We start from the raw sequence: 6,186 nt of genomic DNA on the forward strand, positions 1-6,186 counted from the left end.
ACAGGATGTAATCAAGCAATATTTCGGTCAAAAGCACACTCCTCAAAAGTCCCCCAAATTGACAAACAATTAATGAGTTACCATGGTTACAAAGTGTTGTTTTTTTGTTTCTATTCATTAAAGAAGGTTGAGTATCGCAAAACGTATTTCTATAACCAAAATCCGAAATCATAATATAAAAACAACAACACGGGAGCTTAAGGTAGCAAAACAATATTCTCATATTACTTATATCCTTGATTCTGAATGATTGAAGTTATATATTAAATTGTAGCCCTGAAGACGGAAAAAACCCACATTCAGGGGCTTTACGTCGTAGGATATTACTGACCCATATATGCATGCACATTTAGAAACACGATAGGCATGAGATTACAGCATCATTTCAGGTCAGGACAAGCATGATATTTAAACCGGGGTCAAGGTTGGGGGTGAGTCATGTAAGATTGTGTACAAACAAGCACGATCATTGCAGTGTGGCGACAGGGACATTTAAGTGAAAGGTTTACAGAAAAAGCAGCACAACACGTGAAGAGAACAAGGACGCAAAAAGAGGACAGACTGACATCCGGTTCTCAGAAGATTGACAGCATATTTCAGGTGTAACAGATACTCCAGCGGGTGACAGCACATTACAGGAACCAGAAATACTTGAAAGGTAAGAAAAATAGCTTAACAGCACATTACAAGAACACAGCTCTGTGGTAGCATTAGCATGATCAAGCATATCTGTAGAAAAGGCAGGTCCTTACCTTGTTCATTTCCACTCGATTTACTGTTTCTGCTTCCAGCATATTTTTCATCATCCGTCAGCAATTTTTAACATATTCAAGATTATACTTTGAGCCATGTAAGTATAAAACTGATGATGTGCTAATATAGGTATGTCATCTGAAAACAAAACTACCTCCACAAAGACATTATGTTTGGTATTGTAATCATCCGAACAATTTTTCATAGTTTTGTTTATAACCTCGTATTGTAATGAATAAATCAAATCTGTACCATCATCGTTTTTGCCAACCAAAACATTTGTCTTTGTTAATCCCAAATGAATTAAAATGAACAGTAGCAATCCAAATAGTTATTTGGAAAAAGCTCTGAGTGATCGAGTTTTGTTTCATGTGCCTTCAGCATTACTTGTATTTCTGTCACGGCAATGAGGCGAAATGGGGTTTACCGTCACGACACCATAACATGGATACCCCACTCAGACACAGCATTCTGATTCCGAGCCGACCAGACCTTGTTGAATCCACTTAATGATGAGTGTCTCTCCGGTAGACGCTCTAATCACGAGGCCTCGGAGGCAGTTCTATTCCTGTCATGGCTGATGTATATGAAAAAACTCGTCATGAAACTTTTTCGAGTATAAGTTTGAAAGCAGCACTAATTCTTACTCGTCGCAAACACTTCCGACCAAATTTATGACTTTGTCGATGGTTATGCTACTTACTAATTGTGCCTAAACAGGCAGGATTGAGAGCTGATGTTACCGTTATCCTGAGTGTGTATGAGTGTCGGTGTGTGTGTCTGCGTGTGTGTTTGTGTGTGAATGTGTGTGTGTCTGTCTGTGTGTATCTGTGTGTGTGAGTGTGTGTAACTGTGTGTGAGTGAGTATGTGTGCCTGTGTGTGTATCTGTGCGTGAATAAGTGTATGTGTGAGTGTGTCTGTGCGTGCATGTGTGTGTGACTGAGTGAATGTGTGTGTGTGTGATTGTGTTTGAGTAAGTATGTGTAAATCATTGTGTGACTGTGTGTGTATCTGTATGTGTGAGTGAATGTGTGTGTGTCTCTCTGTGTAAGTTTAAATAAAGGACAAAAGAACGCAATAATAGTCAAATATAACGAATAAAGAATGAATATTACAAATAAAGGTCGTTGTTGACATGCAAATAATGAATTCAAAATACTAAACGATACCAATGTACAACTTGCAAACAAGAGACATCATACGTAACGAACGAACAATGTGTACAAAAGAACGTCAGTGCACAAAAGGACACTAAACTGCTAAAGGACAACGTTGACAAAAAAGAACGCAAGGTGGCGCTGCAATTTGTAAAGTTCTAAGTTTAATCGGCTTGTTACGCCGTGTAAATGATAAATATGTGTGACGTCAAACACGAAAGTGTCATTTAAACTAACTGACAAAAGAAACGCCACCGAACAATTTTCTGGTCTAAAACAAAACAGACGCAAAATTTAGCAACAGCTGATGTTTTATTATAAAACAAATGCTCAAAAACGGTATTTGAAAATGACAAGATAAAAAAACTTCGAGTTCTGCAGACATGTTTATCATGCTTGGTGCCCTGTCCAGTATTCGATCACACCAGCAGAATCGACGTTGATCCCTTTAAAGTCTCGTGCTACACACACGGCTCACATGGCTCAGTATCGGATATGACCCCCTCCAGACATCCTGATTAGGGATCCTACGTCATTCTTCCTGCAGGGCAATTGCCTAGGCATCCCTCGTCAATGGCGACTGTTGACGTTTCCGAATCCTGCGCGTCCAAGTTGGTCCCAGAGGGGCTCTGTGGGCGACAGGTCCGGTGATCTAGATCTGGCTGGCCACTGTATTACGGTCACGTTGCTATGTGAGGGGTGGCGTTGTCCTGCTGAAACAGCGTCCGTGGGTGTCGTTGCAGGAAAAGCAGTAGCACAGGCCGCAAAACCTCATCAATGTAACGACGTGCAGTGGGATTTCCGTCGATGATGGCTGTCTTATGGTCCCCGCAGATGCTATCCCAGACCATGACTCCACTTCTTGGACGCAACAACGTGCCGTCCGTTCACCACGCCGTCGGTAGATTCAAACCCGCCCATCAGACTTGAAGAGCTGGCACCTACACTCGTCGCTTAAGAGCACTCTTCGCCAATTTTTCTGCTGCCACTGCTGTACATTCCTGGCCGATCTCAGTCTGTGACGTCGGTGTAGAAACGTTAACGTCATGCCCTTGAAAGGTCGATATGCACGGAGACCATACAGGCGGAGTCGTCTAGCAACGGTCGTTCTGCTGACTGGATGTCCAAGGCTGTTTGCGGACGATGACGTCACAGTCAGGAATCAGGACATAAGGTGAAGCACCCGTTAATACTACTTACATGAGAGTTGAAATGAATTATAAATTCAATATGACAAACAAACAAAACAAAGTAACAGGTAAAGTGTATTCGGTGTCATACAGTTATCCCTTGTTTCTAAACATAACGGTCATGCGGTTTTGAGCTGAACTCCATGCATGGTTGAACCTACCTGGAATCGACGCGGGTCAATCTTGGCATTGAATACTTAATTATAAGTGTGTGTCTGTTTGTTGTTTAAAGTCATATGTACATCAGCAATATTCAAGCTATATAACCGCAGCCTGTAATTAATTGAGTCTGGACCAGACAAACCGATGATCGATATTATAAGCAACGATCCACGCGGTCGGGATACATTGACACGTTTGTTTGTTTGTTGTTTAACGCCGCACTCAGCAATGTTCCAGCTATATGACGGCGGTCTGTAAATAATCGAGTATGGACAATAGAATCCAGTGATTGACATCATGAACATCGATCCACGCAATTGGGATCGATGACATTTATCAACCCAGTCAGTGAGCCTGACCACCCGATCCCGTTAGTCGCCTTTTACGACAAGCATAGTCGCCTTTTACGGCAAGTATGGGTTGCTGAAGACCTATTCTACCCCGGAATCTTCTCGGGTCACATTGACACGTCATCAACCAAATCACCGAGCCTGATCACCTGATCCAAGTCGCCTCGTACAGCATAAGTTGATAGGGACGAGTCCTAAGCGGAATCGACGCGTGTCTATAGGCATCACATACTCAATGATAGCTGCAAATAAATAACACATCATGTTTATCCCCCACGTCAATTAAACAAAATAGACAAATTGAACAAATGACTTGGTTAACTGAGGAGTGTAGTGCTTACTGCATCACCTGTCAGTGCCATGTTCAATATAAATGTATACTTATGGGAGGTTCATATATCATTGTATATAATCTAAAGCTGTTATAAAGTGGTTTTGGTCTGGTTTGTTTGTTGTTCAACGCCGCACTCAGCAATATTCTAGCAAAATGACGGAGGCCTGTAAATAATCGAGTCTGGACCATACAATGCAATGATTGACATCATGAGCATCGATCCACGCAATTGGGATACGATGACATGCATCAACCAAGTTAGCGAGCCTGACAACCCAATCCCATTAGTCGCCTCTTACGACAAGCATAGTCGCCATTTCCGGCGAGCATGGGTTGCTGAAGACATATTCTACCCCGGATCTTCACGGGTCTGTCATAAAGTGAATCAGATTTTGAGTTGATTTTGCAGTGTGCACAATTCAGAAATATGCACATCACATGTTTTACATTTTGGGATAGTCCTGTATCCTTTGTTAATACTGATATGTCTTTTCTCACAGATGCAGCTGGCGGTCATCCTCCTTGCTATCTTCATGTGTGCCACTGCCATGGCTGGTCAACAGGTGCCTAAACAACCACCCATGCATCAATCATCTCCTGGTAAAAGTGAAAAACACACAGCGGAGAGAGAACGTCCCAACAGAAGATACACCTGCCATTTCTTATGTCTCTCTGAGCAAAATCCTAGAGAGTGTTTTAAAAGGAGAGGGGAGGAGGCTTTTGTTTGTTTTGGACAAGTACTAGAAAATCGTATGTCCTGTCTTAATCATTGCAGCCATCATTAGCCTGATACCGATGGTTGTACATATCGCATACCATATGTTGCGATAACAGTTGGAGCCATGAGTATCACGACGGTTGTGTATGTTGCATACTATGTGCTGACATAAGAGGACTTGGAGAAATGAGTATCAAGACGGTTGTGTATGTTGCATACCATATGCTGAGATAAGAGACTTGGAGCAATGAGTATCAAGACGGTTGTGTATGTTGCATACCATATGCTGAGATAAGAGGATTTGGAGCAATGAGTATCAAGACGGTTGTGTATGTTGCATACCATGTGCTGAGTTAAGAGGACTTGGAGCAATGAGTATCAAGACGGTTGTGTATGTTGCATACCATATGCTGAGATAAGAGACTTGGAGCCATGAGTATCAAGACGGTTGTGTATGTTGCATACCATATGCTGAGATAAGAGGATTTGGAGCAATGAGTATCAAGACGGTTGTGTATGTTGCATACCATATGCTGATATAAGAGGACTTGGAGCAATGAGTATCAAGACGGTTGTGTATGTTGCATACCATTTGCTGAGATAAGAGGATTTGGAGCAATGAGTATCAAGATGGTTGTGTATGTTGCATACCATGTTCTGAGATAAGAGGACTTGGAGAAATGAGTATCAAGACGGTTGTGTATGTTGCATACCATGTTCTGAGATAAGAGGACTTGGAGAAATGAGTATCAAGACGGTTGTGTATGTTGCATACCATATGCTGAGATAAGAGGATTTGGAGAAATGAGTATCAAGACGGTTGTGTATGTTGCATACCATTTGCTGAGATAAGAGGATTTGGAGCAATGAGTATCAGGACGGTTGTGTAAGTTGCATACCATATGCAAAGATAAGAGGACTTGGAGAAATGAGTATCAAGACGGTTGTGTATGTTGTATACCATGTTCTGAGATCAGAGGATTTGGAGAAATGAGTATCAAGACGGTTGTGTATGTTGCATACCATGTGCTTAGATGGACCAACGAGTATCAGACGTTTGCCTAATCTTGCTACCAATTCCCTTCAGTATAAATCTTTGGCCACAACAAATTAGTCAGCATTGAAAATGTCTCTGCAGCACCAAGTATAACATAATATTATTTTAAAAGAATCAGCGTGTTGCTTTATCTCTGTTTCCATGACCTATTTAGACCTGATAAAGTGGCAGAGGACCAGTAGACCATTTGTAGACCAGTCATTGAACTTAACGGCACATATGATGATACCATTGACACAATGGTGCTGGTACACACTAGAGGTGTAACGATACGGGAGGGTCGCGATACGATACGTATCGCGATACAGGGGTCTGTGTGGATTTGTTGGCATGGTATTTCCGGTGTTACGTGCTCACGGTAATGTCTTTCCATGGGGGAAAAACATAAAAACTCATTAATTCGTGTATAATGCGCAACCCTTTCTACACAGCTGTGTTTTTTGGAAAAAAAAGTGCGCACTATA

The 6,186-nt window shown here is 41.8% G+C and overlaps 1 long non-coding RNA gene across 1 annotated transcript; it reads left to right on the top strand.

Annotated features, from left to right (window-relative positions):
* Positions 1–437: 437 nt before the first annotated feature.
* On the top strand, positions 438–5,836 carry LOC125377574. The gene is made up of 2 exons (XR_007219756.1): positions 438–658; positions 4,448–5,836. It is a non-coding gene; the product is annotated as an uncharacterized LOC125377574 (long non-coding RNA).
* Positions 5,837–6,186: the final 350 nt, after the last annotated feature.

The sequence above is a fragment of the Haliotis rufescens genome, unplaced genomic scaffold, assembly GCF_023055435.1.
Source record: "Haliotis rufescens isolate VD_foot unplaced genomic scaffold, xgHalRufe1.0.p SCAF_9, whole genome shotgun sequence".
Taxonomy (NCBI): domain Eukaryota; kingdom Metazoa; phylum Mollusca; class Gastropoda; order Lepetellida; family Haliotidae; genus Haliotis; species Haliotis rufescens.